At 48.9% G+C, this 20,504-nt stretch overlaps 3 non-coding genes across 3 annotated transcripts; 2 read left to right on the plus strand and 1 right to left on the minus strand.

The window, feature by feature from the left end:
• Window positions 1–16,511: 16,511 nt before the first annotated feature.
• On the minus strand, window positions 16,512–16,677 carry LOC112589533 (U1 spliceosomal RNA). The gene has a single exon (XR_003113615.1). It is a non-coding gene; the product is annotated as a U1 spliceosomal RNA (small nuclear RNA).
• A 1,289-nt stretch (window positions 16,678–17,966) lies between these two features.
• On the plus strand, window positions 17,967–18,133 carry LOC112589534 (U1 spliceosomal RNA). Its single transcript, XR_003113616.1, has one exon. It is a non-coding gene; the product is annotated as a U1 spliceosomal RNA (small nuclear RNA).
• A 1,653-nt stretch (window positions 18,134–19,786) lies between these two features.
• Window positions 19,787–19,948, plus strand: LOC112589532 (U1 spliceosomal RNA). The gene has a single exon (XR_003113614.1). It is a non-coding gene; the product is annotated as a U1 spliceosomal RNA (small nuclear RNA).
• The last annotated feature ends 556 nt before the right edge of the window (window positions 19,949–20,504 follow it).

Consider the following 20,504-nt stretch of genomic DNA (forward strand, 5'->3'; position numbering starts at 1 on the left):
TGTCCGAGTCTCGCGACCTCCGCGAGATCTGGAAGCGAGATCTGGAAGCGGCGCGCGCTCAGTTACGCGTCACTCGCCGTCACTTCTCCCTAATTCGATCTCTGCATCGCGATAACGGACGGCTATCTGGCGGTAGCGCACACAGAGAGAGAGAGAGAGAGAGTCCACCTCATCTACAACCTGGAGTCCTGGAGACACGAGGACAGTTAATCTCGTTAAATTATAGTCACTTTCGGCGACAATCGTATCTTCCTGCCGCCCGACAACAAATGCAGCGCGACGACGATACGCGCGCAAAGTTATTTTCAATTACACAACCGAACACTTTCCCCGCGTCGGTTTCCGCTCGCAGCCTCGAAGAGTCCGCCTTTATCGAAGTGGAATGTTACTCAACTCGTCGCTTCGCTTATCGGAGGCGAGACTCGCCCTATTGGCATATGGTCGCGCTCACATGAGCGCGCACGGACGCACGACCGATAAGACAAGCGGGCCAGATAAGAAAGGCTTCGGCGTCCCGCTCGCGCTCCCGTGAATTTTTCGACCGTCCCCGTGGATCTTCCGTGCTTCCTCTTTTGCTGACTTTTTCCCTTCGTACTTCGTCGTCGAATCGCGGTGCGACGCTCCGCTCGTGCGCGAATCACACAGGTTCGCCGAGAGTTCCCTGCGGTTTCCGCAGCGCTACTACCGCTACTACTCTTTATCATGGTTGTGCACCAGAGGCCATTAACCTCTCTCCTCCGTCGCTCTTTTTCCTCGTGCTCCTCTTCTCTCGAGCTTCTGCTCGGCCGTCCGCTGTCGTTGCTGCTGTTGCTTCTGCCTCTTCTTCTTCTTCTTCTTCTTCTTCTTCTTCTTCTTCCCCTTCTTCTTCTTCCCCTTCTTCTTCTTCTTCTTCTCCTTCTCCTTCTCCTTCTCCTTCTTCTTCTTCTTCTTCTTCTTCTTCTTCTTCTCCTCCTTCTTCTTCTCCTTCTTCTCCTTCTTCTTCTTCTTCTGCTGCCGCGGCCGTGGCCGTTGGTGCTCTCCGCGCGTCTCTTCTTGCTCGTAGTAGTTCCTCTAAGGCCGACGCTGTTTTCTTCCATCGACCCTCTCTCTATGTCTGAGCGTTTCCTCTCTTATCTCACTCTCCCCCTCGCCCACCACGCAACTCCGCGGTGCGTGGCTACTTGGTCGCTTGGTTACTTGGTTACTCGGTTACCTCGGCGATGGCGGTACCGCCGTAATAAAAAATAAAAAGGCCGCAGAACACTCGAGAGTGTGTTCGAATCGCGTCGCATTCTATTCGAGGAATGCAGAAAATTAGGGAAAAGAAGGCTCAGCTCGTTAAGTAGCTATCGATTCAGCCGTTTTATTTGTCTTACACGCAGCATTGTGTGTGTGTGTGTCGACGGTGTAAGAATGTTGGTCGCGAATTTGGTTACGAGTTTGATTTCCCAGTAGAGACGTCTTTGGACTTTGGCGAACGAGCGAGTGAGTCGACTGACGTGAGTGAAAAATGAACGGCAGCTTAGCATAATTAACAGGCGAGTTAGGTCGCCGATAGCGGCATAAACTTCGCTCAAGGGGGAGACTCGATAATTCGCTAAAACGCTGACTGAATAACAAGAAAAGTGCGAGCGTGCGCAACGAGGCGAAAGGACTGCTCGTCGTCGTCGTCGTCGTCGTCGTCGTCGTCGTCGTCGTCGTTGGAAGTTTGTCCGGAAAGTAAGCCTGGGAGACAACGACGCGAGACTCAAATAGAAAAGAAAAAAAATAAATGAAAATACGAAAATGCACAATCGAAGAGTGCGACTCAATGCTGTAATCGAACCCCCCCCCTCCCCCCCTCCCATCTCCCCTTTCCCCGGCTATACAGTGTCGCATCCGACATTAAGTAATAATAATCATCGTCATCGTGCAAAGAAGCGCGCGCGCGCGCGCATGTGTAATCTCGCAACGCACGTTGCGGAATCTATTATATAAACCCAGCGCCTCGTCGCGCACATAAAAACTCATGGCGTGTATTAATTTTTCAAGTGACTCGACAATGATTTACGAGAAAATATCTTTATTTTTTCGCGCTTACGCGAGTTGCGCGTTTTTCTTATAAATGACCTCGTTAAGAGATTCCCCTCGTTCGTTCTGCTCTCTTTTCTTCCTTCCCCGCCCGGCTCACATTTTGGCCGCCCAAACTTAATGAGAGACGTACACACACACACACACACACACACACACACGCGCGCATGCGCGCGCGGGGTGCTCACTGTGTTCCTCTTCTTCCCTTTTTCCTTCTCTTTTTTTACAGTGTAAAATTAATAAGAATTTATAATTACGTCGCCGGCCGACGCGGAGGCCCGGCGACGTAAGAAACCGATTGCCGTCACTGTAGGAGTTACCCGTGGAGTAATAGTCCCTTATTTTTACTGACCGTAAAAAGTCGGGAACAGGCAATAAATTCGCTCCCATTTTCGGTCCATGTCCGGTTTCTAAAATGGGTTCGCTCGCGGCTGGGCGGCTCTTAATCGATATTGCGAATTTTTGCAGACGCGTCATTTTTGCTCCCTACACCCCCCCCCTCTGGCCCCACCCCCCTCCCCCTCCGCTCCGTATCACGCATCAAGGAGATTGCGAAGATCCTTCGGCTGAATGCTCGCGAACGAGCGATCTGTCTGAAAAAGATCCGCTGGAAGAATCTCGCGTTATCACGACGAATGTCGGTTTCGCGATCGCGATTAGATTGCGACGCGCTTGCGATTTGTACAAATCCTAATTCGCCGTAACGTCGTCGCGGGCGAGCTCCGCGATGGCAGAGCGCGAGCAATCGTGGAACGAGCGGCGAGTCTCGCTGTTAAATTAGGATCGCCCATATACGGCGCTCTCTCGCGCTCTCTCGCGCGCACGAGAATTGCACGGCACATTACACGGTGCGCGCGCGCGTTGCGGCGGTTACGTGTCGTACCGTAAAGTACCGTTAATTTAAAAGGACCGGCGAGTTCGAATTCGAGTAATTTCCACGCAAGGATAATTCGAAGTACGGAGAAAACAGGGCGCTCGCGTAAAACAGGCGCGATGCGAAGCGGATTTCGCGCGCCGTAACGTGTCCGGCGCGGCGGCGCTCGCCGCCTCGCAGTGGCGGTGGAATTATATAAACCGCGCGCGCGCGTATCTTGATTGTCTCGACACGACTCGAATTAGCCGCGATAATGATAACGGCTGTATCATCGATGCCAGAAGTCGCGCTGTTTGTTCTTTTTCCCGTTGCCCTCTTTCTTCCCTCCGCGCGCGCGCGCGCGCGATGTCTCGCGGGCCGCCCGCGTCGACTTAATCGGTCCGATTCGCGTGCGCCTCATTACCGCCTCATTGCCGCGAACTTTTCTCCCTCGCCCGCGCGGGCTCGGGCGCGAGCGGTGCGCTGCATTTTCAAGTCGGTTTCAACATCTAATTGCGATACGGACGGAGATATTCGGAGTGTTCCGTTTGTTGAGGCAACACCGCGGACACCGTTCGAGTTTCGCTCGGCCGCTCGGTGAAATTACGCGTAGCGACTGCGCGAGATCGGATTAATTTCTCCGCTCGGTTTTCGATTGAATTCGATCTGATCGACGACGCACGTGTGATCCGCGACGACTATTACTAATTGAAAATTAATGTACCTCGAGCAATGACCTCGAATTTCTGATCGACCAAAATTGATAAATCGATCAATTTTGCCGTTTTTCGTTGTTTTGCGCTGAAGCGTTTTGGGCTGAAGCGTCGGTAGCCTCTCTCTCTCTCTCTCCTCTCTCTCTCTCTCTCGAGAGAGAGAGAGAGAGGAGTAGGGAAAAAATTAATAGTCCTGCGCGAATCACGAGTACTTAACGCCGCTCGCTTAAGTTAATAGTGTTTACCGCGAGACCGCGATCGTCTTGTTCTTGCTCGTGCGATAAGTAGCCGTAGCGACGTAATCCGGATCGTTTCAAAGTTATCTTCTCAGATTTTTTGCCGCGTGGAAAATTACAGATGTTGATACGGGATTGCAACTGGCCGCTGCGAAAACAAGGCAGTCGCACAAGCCTGTGCTGCTATGTTGCAATCGAAACTTTGCTGAGCGGCTGCACGACATTTAATATGCAAAGTTAACGATAATTCGAGAGAAAGAGGGACGTGTGTGTGTGTGTCTTCACACACTCGCGGCCCTCTACGACCTCTCGTCCGATACAATCAGTCGGGAGACGTTGTCGTGTGCCGTATGTGCACGCATACGCACAGCCTTGATTTTTATGCTTTATATTCGACGTGAGAGAGAGAGAGAGAGAGAGAGAGAGAGAGAGAGAGAGAGAGAGAGAGAGAGAGAGAGAGAGAGAGAGAGAGAGAGAGAGAGAGGCCCGGCTTGTTCTATTCGCGGTATTTCATCGTAAGCGGTAAGTCAGTGCTGCGGTACAAGCGCGCGAAGAAAACGATAACGCGCAGCGTCAAAATACATATGCGATTAATTAGCCGTTAATTCACCGAGTAATTTCCCAAGAACGCGCCCGCAGAAACAGACTACTGGTCGTTTTCTGTACTTTTGCAACGAGAAACAACTCGTTGTCGGGTCAACGGCCCGACCGATAAAGCGAGCCAACTCGGAAAGCCCGATAACAAGCGCCGCCCGGGAGGCGGCGCGGGCGGAGAGGGAGTTTCCCACGTGGGAAACGGGTTTGGCCGATCGTCGATCGATATCGTCGATTTGCATCGATCGCGTCCCTCTTCCCTCACGAGACACACACACACACACACACAGCCGGAGGACGCGAGGAAAGCGAGCGTTGTCACATGTGGGCAAACAGACGGAACAAGCGATCGAGCGTATGGCGAGGCGACGGGAGCGGCGACGACAGGGACGACGAGAGGGGACAATCGGTTATCTCAATATTACGTCGCGGGATGAGCGAGTGATTTGTATTTGTACGAAAATTACAACGGAACACTTGATACTTCCAGATGCACATGCAAATGAGACCGGACATCTGCGGCGTGCAAATAGTCGACGTCGACGTCGCGCGGTGTTTATTCGTAATAATCGATAATGGACGTGCTAGAAAGAAGGCATTCGCTGCGCTGCACGAATGAAACTACGAAGAGACTCTCGCTAGGTCTAACAAAAAGGAATTGCGTCGGTTAATTTCTTCCGCGTTATCCCTCGTCGGCGTCGGCGTCGGCGTCGGCGTCGTCGCCGGCACGACGTTGTGAGCAACGAACGGCTGCCGCTTTTCGGTATCGCGCGATAGTCGCGATTACGACCGCTGCTATCGTGAACGATCGAACTCGCTCATTCCCTCCCTCCCTCTCTCCCTCCCCCCCACCTCGATGACAATGAGAGCGCGCGCGTGTCCCAAGCCCAAGGGAAAGAAAAATCGTCGCGGTTCGCGCGACGACCGGCCGTCGACCGAACTGCTTGCGCGCGGAGTTTTTTGGCCCGCTCGCAAAATAGATAAAAATGTGTGCAAATAAACGCCGGTCGCGGCTCAGGGACAACCGGTTGCCATCTTGCTTTCTTATATAAGTCCCTCCTCGGTCTTAAAGACGTTCCATCGCCGTGCACTCGCTTTTTCATTTGACTCGCCTTTTCGGCCTCTCTTACTCTTCCCCCCTCCTCTCTCTCTCTCTCTCTCTCTCTCTCTCTCTCTCTGTGCCACTCGTTGCTACCAACATAATCGTCCCTTTCTCGCACCCGTCGCCGCGCTGCCCTCATGCACGTGTGCATCTCCTCCTTCTTCAGCCAACGCCTTTCTTTCCGTCTGTCCGCCTCGCGTCTCCGTCTGTCTCGCTCCCTAACGCAGCCACCTCTCCTGTCTCTCTCTCTCTCCCGTCTCTCTCCCGTCTCTCTCCCGTCTCTCTCCCGTCTCTCTCCCGTCTCTCTCCCGTCTCTCTCCCGTCTCTCTCCCGTCTCTCTCTCTCTCTCTCTCTCTCTCTCTCTCTCTCTCTCTCTCTCTCTCTCTCTCTCTCTCTCTCTCTCTCTCTCTCTCTCTCTCTCTCTCCCTCTCTCTCTCTCTCTCGACTCTCGGTCACATTTTCAAACATACTCATCTTCTACCGAGGCTCCTCCGCCAGGGTCGGCGATGCTGCGAACCGCGCGACCAGATTGAATTCGCCGATGAATGCGAAAACAAGCGACGCTCGCTCGTTTTTGCACGCCGCGTTGCGGTTTGTTTATGATCAATTGTCATAGATAATAAGCCATTGGACGGGGTGCGTGAGGCGCGAGGCCTCGCGTTCATTTGGCGCCGAGCGAGCGAGCGCGACGCGACAATCTCGAGTCGAGGAACGTCGAAGCACGTGGGAAGCGACGCCGACGACGCGTCCACGCGTGATAATTGGCCCAGTTTGTAGGCTTGTAGGCTTGCGACTCTCAAAATTCGGGCGGCAAATTCGTAAACGGCTATCGCGTGTCGCGCGCAACACACGTCGCGCGGACTCTCCCCACATTTCTCCCCACACACACACACAAAGTGTGACACTGATCGGGGTTGCTCTTCTCTTTGGCCGCGTGCGCGCGCGCGCGTTCCATTTCTTCGTCGAACCGTGTCGCGACCGTGAGCTCTCCGATTGCGTCACACGCATATATACGTGGCAATTTCCAGAAAGTAGATACGACAGAATCGGGGAGAGAGAGATATTGAGCGAACCGACGAGTCGGTTATCTCACACAAAATACTTGTACAGAGATATCAGATACTTAATATGAGACAGCAACGATACACGAAGGAAGCGATGAATTAGGATTATTAGTAGTGCCGTCCTCAGAGAGTGAACCGCGGCGAGAGGAAGAGATCGCGGGAGATAGAGGGCGCGCGAGATAAGGAGAATTCGAAAGGGTGAATGAACGCGTGATATAAAGCGCGTTCACATTATCGGCGTTTATCGCGTAAACGCACAGAGGGATAGTCGTGCCGGTGCTTCGCATCTCGAACCGGGCGGTTCCAACGGGCGGATTTTCTACGAAATATTTGCGCTCTTGTACGTAAACTGAGGCGGAGAGTGGGAGAGGCGGACCGCTCGCGTGTTTCGCTTGTTTTGTCATTTCACAGCGTTATTTCGTCACGACTCGAAGTTTTCCGAATCGCCTCGGTCTTCCCACTGAAAATTTAATTGAATTTGACGTATGCGTACACAGTTTTGGTTCCTTGCGTTTATGTTAATATACGAGACACACACTTGCAATGTCGACCTCTATGAAGAGACAAAGGGGCCGAATAAAATTTTATTTCTTTCATCGCTATTCATTCAAATCTCTGCGAGCGGAGAAATACTTTCCGATTCATTGGACGATGTTGTCGTCGCGTCTCTCGGCCTGATCGATTGCGAATTCGATGCGCAATCGGAATTCACGTCACGTCTCGCCTCGCTCTTCTCGCCGGGTTCGTAAAATTTCCAAGTATGACGCTGGCCCGCCCCGCTAGTCCGTCTAGTCCGTAAGAACCAAATCGCAAAGATCTTAGCACAATCCAGACGTGTCAAGGCAAACACACACGCTGCTTAGCGGCTAGACTCCGCTCGACGGCGTATTTTTCAACGTTCTAGGTTACGGGAGGTAAGTCACCGCGCTTGATAATACTGTGGTGCAAGGTTACGGGAGACGAATTTTGGGAGACGACTGCTGTTTCTGAAGAGGCGGCGCGGCAGTACGAGGTGAGATATTTGAAGTAGCGTGTCCTCTGGATTGGTATATACTGATGAAGGAAGATTTTACATTTCTGAATTCGACGGACGAGAAATCGCAGACCGGTCCATGAGACACGCGCTGACGAAAGCTCGAAGGCTCGTGAAGGCTTCACCTCGAGCGCAGATTAGTGTTTTGCACGAGAATAGATTTTTACGTACTTGAAGAAAAAAAGAAAAAAAGTATTCTATTTGTAAAGTGATTTCCCCCATAGTCTCATGTTCTAAGCGAAGCCTCTTACAGAAAAGGGATCCCTCTTTCGATAACGCGATTAAAGTGAACATCATTCATCTAAAATTTTATTACAATATATTATTCTAACTCAACTGTTCGTCTCTTGTTTCAAGAGGATTTCCTCTTGTATCTTGAGTTAATTTTCCTCTTGTACGAAGAGGAACATGTCGCTTTGAATATCGGCTTTTCTTTTGGCTCGCACGTGCGATCGGTCATCATAAGTAGCACAAATCATTTTGGCTGCTTCAGAAGTGTTTTTGTTTGAAATGAAATGCAAAATGCATTTCCGCGTATCGCGGATATGCTTTATAGTCTTCGTGAACACTAGTGATTATTTGAGGTTACGCACATCAACCGCCAAATCATGTCATTTCGAGAAGTTAAATGTCAACTTAAAAACGGCAAAAGAGCGCGAGAATATTTCAATTTCAAATTTGCCCTGAGCTATATAAATTTCATCGGAGAGAATTAACTGCTAGACGTAATATTTCCTAGCACCCGAATATTAATACGAATCGCTATATGAGGCACGACATATATACTTTGGCTCTCCCCGTTTCCCCGTTTCCCCGTTTCCCCGTTTCCCCGTTTCCCCGTTTCCCCGTTTCCCCGTCGTGCGTAGTAGACGTAGAAGACGACGGGGATGGATGATCTGTACGAAAGAGGAAGGATGCGTGCGTGCGTGCGTGCGTGCGTGCGTGCGAGCGAGGATGGGAGAGGAGCGAGAAAATGAAAGACAAGAAGAGGTGGAAGAAAAAGAAGGAACAGTAGCGACCGAGAGAGAGAGAGAGAGAGAGAGAGAGAGAGAGAGAGAGAGAGAGAGAGAGAGAGAGAGAGAGAGAGAGAGAGAGAGAGACGGAGAGAGAGAGAGAGACGGAGAGGGACTTTCCATGCCGCGGTTGTGTGCGACACTTGCTGCTGAAAAAACGCGAGTTCCGTCAAACGACGGCGTAAAGCCGTAAAGCGCGTCCGAGATGAGAAAACGCACTCTCGAGCGCGGAATATCGCGAGCAGAGCACCGGTTTTCTCCGCGCGGGCTCCTGCTTGGAAAATAATCAAATCAGCGCGAGAACGTGCGCTGATTCGTCAGATAACGCGACCCCGATGAGCGAGAATAGTGTCCGGCCGACACGGACACGTCACCGCTCGCTTTACGTCCGCACGCGAGCGTCAGCTCGACGAGAAGAGAAGACACTCACGTGACGCAACACGTTCGCGGGTTCCAGCTTAATCGCAAGCTCATCGTTGCTCATAAAAATACGTCCGGACGATCGCACTCGTTATTTCGACCGTCGCCATTTACGTATTAACAACAGCGAGCGAAAAACGATATCAGTATCGACGCGGTTGATCCGAGCGCGCCGTTCGCTATCGAGGATATGAATCGAGGATGAGCCTGCACGCGTTCGATCGGGGGAGAAGGGCGACCGTAATAGTTCGCCTTACAAACGTTATTATTATTACCGGCCGGAAAGGAAACGCGTACAGACGCGCGCCGGCGCGTCGTAATTAACGCGTTAAACCTGCTTAATTATTCGACTTTGCGAACCGCTCGCTTGTTACAATCCAATTTATAATTCGCAGCCGGGGCGACGCGGAGGGGAGGCGGGAACGGGGGGCTCTTTGCAGACTGACTAATTTAATTAGAATGTCTCGCGGCCACGGCCGCGTAAACGTTCGAGCGCGCGCGCGTATCCATAATGCACCGCGCATAACCGCGGGACACAAGAGTGCTGCAATTAACGTAACGGATTCTCCTGAAACTCATCGATAAATCTAGCGAAAAGCCATTAAGATTCCGATAGCAATGATCGCGCGGTGGTCGATGGCTGAGAGGACGATGTGGGGGGAGGCGGGGGTTTACACAAAGAAAAAGAAAGAAAAACGCGGGAGGGTACACGGCGGCGGCGATTAAGTATCCGGTGTGTGCTGCGTTTCCATGTGTGAACGCGCACGCACGCACACACAGACGAGTTCTCCGGCGAGTGGTGGTTGTTGGTGGTGTTCGGTATCGGTCGGATGTGTTTGTGCGAGAGAAGCAACTGCAACCGATGAGATGTTTTAATTCTGCCGATCGCGGTGCTGCCACCGCGAAAGGTCAGTGGATTGCGAGCGCTGATACGCGAAATTGATTTCGCTAGAGCGCGATGCGATATCGAAGGGCATATAAAAGGAAGGGACATAAGAAGGGGCGAGGGGGGTTCCTTGCGTTACTTGCGTCCGCCTTGCATAATGCTTCAAACGAGGATCTTCGCCTGATACATGAGCAATAATAATAATAATAATCATAACGCAATCACGCGCGCGGTGCGTAAATTTTTAAAGCACTTTTGCATCTTTCGAGAGATGAAAAAGAAAGAGTCGCAACGACAATGTCGCGCGAGTCAAGCAACGCGTTTCTTTCGTTACTTCGATTCGTCCTGTTGAGCGCGACGATGGCCGCGCGAGCGGCGAATCTTTTCCTCGCGGGGGAAACGCTTCTTCGTGGCGGTTTCGAGATTAATCGCTACGAGATGACAAATAATGGCGCAGCGCGAGCGCCGTGCATAACGTCGCGCCCGCTGCGACGACGATATATTTCTCTCGTAGCTGGGAAAACGCGTTAATATATACCTTCGCGAGCGCGCTCGCGCTGATAAAATGGCACCACACGGTGGCGCGCCCATGGCCCATGTACCTTGCGCGCGATTTGTGCATTCGTTCGACACGTCGCGGTCGTCGGCGTCGGCCGAGCGCGAACCGATCGCTCTGCTCTGCTGAGAATCGAATCAGAAGTCAGAAGCAGAGAAGATGATTTTTCACACAGAGCGTTTTCCGCCGCAGAGCGTTCCTCCATGCAAATCGATCTCCCGTCTTGCGCGTTTCAGAACGCGTACGCGCGTTCGGTTATGTCGGGAAAGGAAAGGTCGCGGAGGTGGTCCCTCTGCGGAGGAGCGAAAGCAATTCAAGCATCCGACGACGAAGGCGCGAGAAACTTCGTCGACCGAGCGCCGAGCCTCGCTAGCTAGACCTAGATCTGGAAAGACGATCATTCATTTTTCGAATCTCAAGCTCAAGCTCCGTCGTCGGCTCCGTCGGCGACCTCGCGGCGACGGCGATGGCGACGACGGCGGCGGTGTCGGCGGCTCGGCTCGACTCGACTCGGCTCGGCTCGGCTCGGCTCGGCTCGGTTGGCTCGCGGCGCGTTCCGGGACCTCGCCGGTACCAAACGTTCCTCGAGAACAAGGCTGCCTGCCGTCATTTAACGGGCGAGGGAGCGATGCACTCGACAAGGACGGCCTCATGTTTTCATAAACTCTATTAATGAAACGCACGCGAGTGAAATATTTCCGCCCTGCCGTGCCGTCCGGCCCGCTATCCCCGCGGCTGTTCGTCAGCGTCGTTATTGAGAGAACAAGGAACACGTTCGTTGAATTCGCGCGCTATTTCCAGCCGGAACAATGCGCTCGTTTTCCTACGCGGCTCGTGTTTAAGCCCGCTACGAGAACTACGAGCGCGCGGCACTTACATCAGCGTGCTCGCGACATGCTTCTTGCAGCGGTAACGATAAATTAACCCCCCGCGCGAGGCGCATTCCCCCTCCCCCTGCCCGCCATCCCCGAAGAATGCTGCGTATTTCTCAAATACGCCCGCGGGAGATTTATTTATTCGGTCAGAGATTTTCGCGCGAGCTCGTCCAACGGCGAGCCAAACTTCTTCGCTCGATCGTTGAATGCGTCGAACGCGAACGTTCGCGCGACCGCCGTAATTGATTCGAAAGTAATTCTTCGCACCGAGACCATCTTACTTCGTACCGTCATCGCGCAGGACGCGGAAACGCTGGGAATCGCGCGTTAAGGATCTAATAAGGATCGGATTTTATAATGACTCCGGCGTTAATGAGAAGCCAACTCGCGGAACGCTGTCGCGCGCGCGCGCGGAACACGCGGCTGAAATGGCTCGGCTATTTCGAGCCCCGGGAGCAATGAGAACAATAGTAGAGGTGCGTTCGATCGCCGATCGCCGTTTCGGCGCGTACACGCGCGCAAGCGAACAGCGCGGCGAGTGCGACGTACGCGAGCGTATTACCGACTAATTTCAATAGCGTCTTAACCTTTGCCTCGGTGCATCTTAATGCTGCGCGAGCGCAGGCGTGCGGTAAAGAATTAGCGCGTCGTCGAAGAGAGCTCGTCGATGACTCGTGGAGAAGCAAAAAGCGTCGGTCCGCATCAAGTATAAGGCCCCGTATAGGCCCGATAAGGCTGAAAGTGGAACGTCCTAAAAAGGGATGCCTCATTATTGTGTCACATCAGGCCACGAGATGGATCTTTTAGGGATGCGAAATAGATTATATAGATCTTGCGAAATAAAGTTTTGAGGAGGAAATAAAGTTGAGAGGAGCCTCGGAAGACTTTTTCAGGCCTTAGATGCCTTAGATTTTACGAAATAACCTTTTAACATGAAGAACTGATGTGGCCCACCCTTGGAGGGATCTTTTGAGGGATGTTTTGAGGCATGCAAAGTCAAGTTTTGTTTGTATAGAAAATTAACAAGATCTGAAGCGTGTAATAAAAGCGTGTCATAGTCCAGTATTGTGTTTTAGTAAGTAGGTAGGTAGGTAGGTATGCTCTATCTGGTTTTTTTAAAGATTTTTTAATTATAACGCAATTAAAGACAAATTTTATTAGTTTTGTTAGTTGCCATATTTATTAGCCTCTTCCAAGAATTCTTCCATCCAGTATTGCCTTCGTCATGAAATGCAGCAAACCTCAATGAAAACGGTAGCAGGATTTTTATGTATAAGGAATGCTATATTTTATTGTAGAGTGTGCTATAGTTTCAAGGTAAAAAATTCTCGTTGTATACTCAACAAGGTCATAAAGAAATAAAGAAATTATAGCCTAAATTTCTCGGAATGAAATGAACGAATATTTTTACTCAAGCAATAATAAAAAAATATTTTTAAGGCTTACAAGGCCCTATTAATATTGTCTTATAAGGACTCGTCAAACCATATATGTTACACATCTCTTGTAGGGTCCTTGTCTTTCTATCCCTATCACTAGGGTCCGATTAATGTTAGAGAAAAATAATCAGGCCCTTATCAGAGCCTGATTAATTAACTTTTCTATTCGGATGGCGACTCGTTGAGACGTGACGACGCGTAGCGCGCGAGCGATATTTCACTTAGGTTAGAATAAAGGATCGTTGATGACGATCGGCGCGCGCGCGTGTGCACATAAATAATAATAATAATAATAATAATAATAATAATAATAATAATAAGGCTGCGTTCGCGCAACTGGAAAACTGAAATTACGCGATATTTGTGTGGATCGACGTGTGTTAAGGACTTTGTATAGGATTTCTCTCTCGTCGTGGCGGCGCGGCGCGGCGCAGCGCGTGATACACGCGCGAAAAACGCTGCCATTGGGCAATCGGAGAGGAAACGTCGGGACATACGAGATCGACGATAGGGGGGTCGGCGAAGGAACGAGAAGCTGATATTTTGCATACGATAACACGTGCACGTGGCGGTACTTATATTTAATAACGATTCGCGCCGCGAGTCTGCTCAATGCTGCCTCGTCGCTTTGAAGGTAACGACAAACGGTCGGTGGCGAATAATGATACGCCGCCATGTTAACTTGGATTTGCATTCCGCTTAATTATAATAGCGATAATGCGGGGCCGGCTAAAATAAGTGCGGCGATAAGACTCGTGTCGACTTCATCGGCTCACTTGGCTGGCGGTATAATAACGAGATAATGAAGCTTACCATATTAAACAACACGCGATAAGGCACACGAGCGATAAGACAAACGATAAGAGTGAATCTTTCGGACGAGAGAGTCATCGTCGTCATCGTCGTCGTCGTCGTCGTCGTCGTCGTTGTTGGCGACGGCATGATCGGCGGACGTGGTCGTAAACGCATCTCGCTGGCGAAAGAGTGGAAGTGAGCCGCGCGTGAGAACCGCATGGAAAAATGACTCGCTCTTCCCTTCTCCCACCTCGACTCGGTGCGACTCGAGGGACACGATGACGAAAAACGAAGCGAAATTCCTCCGGTTATAATAGAAAAATACTCGCGTCTGCGCGAATGTTAAAAGTTAAGCGCTAACTGCGACATCACTGGTGACTTATGATAAGTAGCAATGTATCACGAGCGATAAGGGAGCGCGACGGAAATAGGCTCGGAAATAGTGCTGCGCGCAATGATAAACATTTGCGGGAAGCGTAACGCACGCTTTTACGCGTGTCATCCACTCCCCGCGGACTTGTATGTCAATTTTTATATTAATACTCGTTATGCAACAGCCGACAGCCGCGTAATAGGTGTAACGACAGAGAGAGAGAGAGAGAGAGAGAGAGAGAGAGAGAGAGAGAGAGAGAGAGAGAGAGACCACGAATGTAAATAACGCATCTTCCTCGCCGATGTTTCTCAATCGAAAGCGAGCGCGAATACCCCGATATATAGTTGTTTGACCACGAAGACACATGACTGCGAACGACTCGACGGGAACAGATCGAGCGGGCTGGCCAAGGCCAGCCGACCCTGTAAATCTTTCATACATCATACATCACGGAAATTTTACGTAACATTGCTCCGAGTCACCGAGTCGCGCGGCCGCGGAATTAAAATATGCAAGCGGAATGCGTTGAGGTGCCCGTTAGGCACGTACCTACACGTATACGCGAGGAACACGCGTCGTCCTGAAGTGTCCTTTAATATTTCGAGGCTACACATTGCGACACACGTGCGCAGGTGTAATCCAATCGGATGGAGAGGAGAGGTACGTACAGGTGCGTGAGCTATGAATGGCGTGAGAAATGTGACGAACCGAAAGCGAAAAGAGCGATGATTTTCGGCGCGACGAAGATTTCGGCGTCCTTCTGCCAGCACGCGCGCGCAATCATACTCGTGTCATATACCATACATATGTAATGTTGTAATACACACCACGCTCTGAAGCTCTATTCCAATCGTACGTCCTATCGCTGCTCCCTCGGCTAGAGAGAGCGAGGTTTTCGTGTCACAACGATGACCTTTGCGCGATCTGATCTGAACAAAATTATAGGGGAAAGTCGCCAATATTGCACCGGAGCGGCAATCTTAAATCTCAGCACCATCTTTATATTTCATAGAATTAGAAGGCCCAGCGTCGTCTGCATATGCATATGCGAGGTCTATCTACCGTCCGCGCCGCGTTATAAGGTTGATAGAGGGAAGTGAGTGTTTATTACACGATGTGCTACGTATTAAAAATCAAACAAATAAAGTAAATTTCTTTTAGTTTGAGAAGCAAGCTTTACCTATTTTTACACAAGGAAGGCATTTAGAAAGTTTCAAAAGGTGTATTGATCTACTTAGCTGCTTGTCGTTTTTTTATTTAACCTTACTGTGTGTATACTTCTTTGCTCTGGCATAATTTGAGAAACGACTAATTCTCTTAAAACGTATTATATTTATTGCTTATGCTTATTACATCGGTAGAATTTAGGAATTCTTTTCCTAAATTAGAAAATTACATCTGTAATGCACAATATTGTTATATTCTTAAATCGCTTCGATGGAAAGTCGTTTATTTCCTTCTTTTGTGTTACTTATATTTATTTTTTGCTTAAATTGAAAAATAGATTTCTATTTAACAGCTATTTATTTTTTAATTGAGTTTGTAAAGAGTTTGTAAAGATCTTTTATTTCTAATTGTAATTTTAATTTCGTGGATATGATAAATAAATTTTGCAATTTTTATATTCGCAATTTTAATATATATATATATATATATATATATATATATGTGGTCGAAGAATAATTTGTGAAAAAAGTTTCTCTCCACTTTCATATAAAATAATCTTCATATAAAAATGGATATAATTTGGATAATTATTTTAATAAGTAATTTTAATGTTTATTTTTAATTCAAAATTTAGGCTTTTAATTTTTCATGCAAGCTGTGATTTTAATTAATTTCTTAGTTAAGTTAAAAAAATATTTTATTTTTTAAAATTTTCATGTTCATTTTTAAAGGAAGAAAGGAATCTTTCAGTTTGTTATGCAAAAACTGTAATTATTGCAGTTATGTAACATGTAATTATTTAAATTGTTTGTGTATATTATTTTTATTCCTTCATCCAGTTTCTAAATTAATCACACCTTACATATGATAAAGGAAATACGATACAATTTGGGAAATTCCGTTGTACAAATTGAGCGACTAGTTGCCAAAATTGTACCACTTGCGGAGGTTTTGAAAAAGACGTACCTGAAGAAGATATTATTGTTGTGCAAAAAATCTCAAAAAATTACAGAATGCCACAAACAGATCAAGGATAACTTCCAAATAGCCTTTTCCTCATTTCTATTAAGTTTTTGCAAATTATAAAAAGAAATGAAAGCTGGTTACACATTATATATATTGCTGGTGCGCAATCTCCCTTCCTTCCTCCCTGCAACACACATTATCCCCGAGATATCCTCCCACACAAGAAGCTACTAGCGCACGTATCAGGAAATTAGAACCTTGTTGAATTTCCGAAACACGAGTCAAGTATTTGTAAAATACCTCAAAAGTTCCCAAACACCACTTTCGTTCCGGTCTAGATGAGAGAGAATTTTTGTACTTGGAGTCAAGATTGTGTAGAGGGACAGCGCGAACGCAGTCCCTGCTACCAAAAATTATACGTCCGAGATATCCACATTAGGGATATTCGCAAGGGTCAGCTCTCTCGACCGTAGTGCAATGGAGGAGCCTCGCCCTGGAGGAACCGCCTTGATGATCACGGTAACCTCTACGCCAGGTAAGTATGCTTTGCTTCCTCGCTCGGTTCTTCTTAAAGCATCGATGGCCGGATTTCATATGCGAGAAGATGCTGTCTAACTTGCGCTGCGTAGCGTGCAGTACTCGAACTATAACTTGTCACCATGTTGAAGGGGCTGTTTTAGTGGAGATTTCTCTGGTGGGGAGCGACTGCGCCCCAACCAGATCAGGCGAGGCTTGGAGGAAACCGTATTGTCAATCTTACACAATTAACACGTTGGCTACCGAATCTCACGTGTGCGTGACACATCGATTTTCACGGCGGAGCGATTGCACACACACACACACACACACACACACACATATATATATATATTCACACACGAGAACTTTTGATTCCACGCCGACACATGGAAAAGTAAGATTGTCCGAAAACGGTCCGTGGACGTGGTTTTCCAGATGAACGGTGTGCGCCAGCGGATAGATTAATTATAAATCATGACCGAAGGTTTACATGATTACGCGAAGGAACGTTCGTATATATTTTTTCGATTGCATAAAATTAAAAGAAGGATCAAATTAAAATTGTTCATCAGCCGGCAGAACGAAAGAAATAAATCGGGCGAGAAAGCGCACTCGCTCGTGCGTTGCTCGTGCGAAATTAATCAGATCCAATTTATTGATCCGTACAAAAAGAGAAAGGGACCGAGTAATTATAAAACTCGGACGATTTATAAAATTGCGTTAAAATAATACATCGCGAGAGTTTATCGCGGCTAACACGACACAGGTGACAGGTGGACAGGTGATTATTGGAGAGCATTATTGATTAGCAATCCGCTAATCCGTGCACAGTCGCGCATTATTGATTAGCAGGAAAAATATGTGCTACGACGTGGAGCTGTATGAGAGATCTGGCGAACGCGATAAGCAACGCTTATTCGCATCGCTGAAAATCGCGGAAGGGGAAAGACAAAAAAATTAGAAAAAACGAAGCTAAAACGCGCGCGTGCTTTATGAGCGTCTGGGTTTAGAGGAATCGAACGTAAAGTCGGAACAGCAACGAGCGATCTTTCTCGTCTTCTTCTCGGTCTACTGGATAAAAATTGCTTATTGTATTCGTGAAAAATATCGCATTCATACATCTACACGTTTGGTGAGGATCAATCCTGCGAAAAGCTGACTATGGACCATAACAGGACTACATAATAGGACGACTCTTCGAGGTCCCGCAAGAGCAGTTTAGTTGAGATACTTCACGCTACGCCGCGCAACGTTTCTCGAACTCAAAATTTCACGGCAGCTGCTATAAGAAGGCCCGCGCCACGAGTCGAAGCATACTTACCTGGCGTAGAGGTTACCGTGATCATCAAGGCGGTTCCTCCAGGGCGAGGCTCCTCCATTGCACTATAGTCGAGAGAGCTGACCCTTGCGAATATCCCTAATGTGGATATCTCGGACGTATAATTTTTGGTAGCAGGGACTGCGTTCGCGCTGTTCCCTACGATCTAATAATTCCAAACATAAATTTCTCTAGAGGGAACCGAATGTTGCGTGGAGTGTTGTAATCTTGAGGACTGGAAAAAGAAAGGCGAAGGAAGAAACCCCACCATACGTCGCGTCGTCATTGTTGAAATCATAGGGGCAAAGTTCGCTCGTCGCGCGAGCAAAGGTTGAAACATGATTCCATCTGAATCACATTTCGATAAGTTTTAGGAGCAAGGAATAAAAGAGAGAGAGAGAGAGAGAGAAGAAATGAAATTTGCTCGTCGGATTTTTCTGCGAACAATTATTTACGTGTCTTTGTTGCACGTTACACATGGAGGAATCGCATATTCGCACGCAAACAGCGTCGAGTTGAAAATACAACGGCACGCCGCATCAGCTCTCTCTCTCTCTCTCTCTCTCTCTCTCTCTCTTTCTCACCAAGGCCTTCCGCCGGCGTACTTTGCTTTTGTTGTATGTAAATTAACGGCCAACAACGGAGAATATGATATCGCGGACACAAAGACGCGTCTCGCCACTCCCTGCGCGAGCGAGCGCGTAATGTTCCAGCCGGGAATTTCTTCCAGCATTAAACCCTATGCAAATTTATTCTGTAAACACACGTTTGTAAAAATACACCGCAGCGCTGAAAATTTTCCCGGCAGAACCGGACACGTCACGCTTTGCGAGCTCGCCTCGAATAAGTTGCACTTTGATCGCGAGCGAGCCGCGTGCGCTCGAGAGCTCTCGCGCAACGCGAGATACACTATTCTCCGCCGTCCAGCGACCAGCGAGAAGTTCAGTGCCATGTGTGTGCTCGGTGCTGCATTTCGTTCAGGGAGCAACTCTTCCCGTCAAATTGTCGAATTTTTCCAGCACGGTGGACGCGATTCCGAAACACAAGAAACCTGCGCGAGCGCGACACGAACGGTCTCGCCCCGGCCGTGCCCGCGCTATACACGTCGCGCGATATTGTTGCGCGCTCGTCGTCTCCTGCTCTCGCCGGCCAATTAGGGCTAATTAGTACCTCGAGTGCTTCAACATGCCGGCTCATTCTCCAATCGACACTCGGGCCCGCGTTCTACGCAGATACGATAAATAAGCGTCCGTCGGTCATCGCGCGGTCGGCCCGCTTCTTTCGTCCGAGACGAAAAAGTGCGAAGCATCTCTCCGAGCGATCTCTCCGAGCAGATTTTACGTCTTCATTATTACACTCGGGATCTCGTTGAACGTTAATACAGAGGTATGATAACACCGTAGAGATACCGTAGTTATGATCAATGAATCAAAATCAATGTATTATAAGCACTTCAATTTACTTTTTTATTTCCATTCGTACACCGAATCATAATTCGGAGTGGACAATTTCTTCTTCGCTTCGAATTTTCCCCAAAAATTTTCATAGGCTTCTCTCTCTCTCTCTCTCTCTCTCTCTCTCTCTCTCTCTCTGTCGACAAAAATACGTAGGTTGCTGCACATGATGTGTACGCTGCTTAACGGCAGAGAGAGAGAGAGAGAGAGAGAGAGAGAGAGAGCTGTTCAAGATGCGCGGAGTAGGGAGACTGGAGTTAGTTCGAGTCTTCCACGCTACGCGGCGCATGCCCGGCGAGACTTTCCCGCAGTCAAGATTCGACTTGGCCGCTATAAGAGGACTCGCGCGAGGGAGCAAAGCATACTTACCTGGCGTAGAGGTTACCGTGATCAATAAGGCGGTTCCTCCAGGGCGAGGCTCTTCCATTGCACTGCGGTCGAGCTGACCCTTGCGAATATCCCTAATGTGGATATCTCGGACGTATAATTTTTGGTAGTTGGGACTGCGTTCGCGCTGTCCCTGCAATCTGAATTACAAGCAAAAGGTCCCCTCCCCTTCTAGGTAAAATTTTCTTAGTAATCCAACTGTGATGAAAAAAGAGGGGTGTGCGCGTACGCGCACACCTGTGCGAAAAACATCGCGCGCCACTCTCCTCTCCTCCTTAACGAAGGGAGGGCGGAGGGAGCTTCGAGAAACCCCCCAGCGCCTGTGAAAAAGAGCCGTTCTAGAAGCGAAGTATTTATCTCCATAGGTCCGACGTGCGGCCCCCCGCATTTTCTCGGACAGTTAACGCAACGTAAACGCGCGGAAGTGAAGTTTATTGTGTCGGCTATAGAATACGCATCGCGAATCCTAGCTTGCTTTCCTAGCGAGCGGCTATATAAGAGTTAATAGAGAAGCAAGCTCTCTCCGGAGGAGAGAGATGCCTTTGCGAGCAGAATAGCTTTGCGTATAAAAGTCTCTTTACGTGTGTCAAGGTCGATACATCTGAAAGCAGTACCGATACCTAATTCTCTGTAACTTTACGCGTGATTCGTAACCTTGGCATCCGTAATACCCGTTTGGTTTTGACACGAGT

Source organism: Harpegnathos saltator, unplaced genomic scaffold (genome assembly GCF_003227715.2).
Source record: "Harpegnathos saltator strain DR-91 unplaced genomic scaffold, Hsal_v8.6 scaffold539, whole genome shotgun sequence".
NCBI lineage: Eukaryota > Metazoa > Arthropoda > Insecta > Hymenoptera > Formicidae > Harpegnathos > Harpegnathos saltator.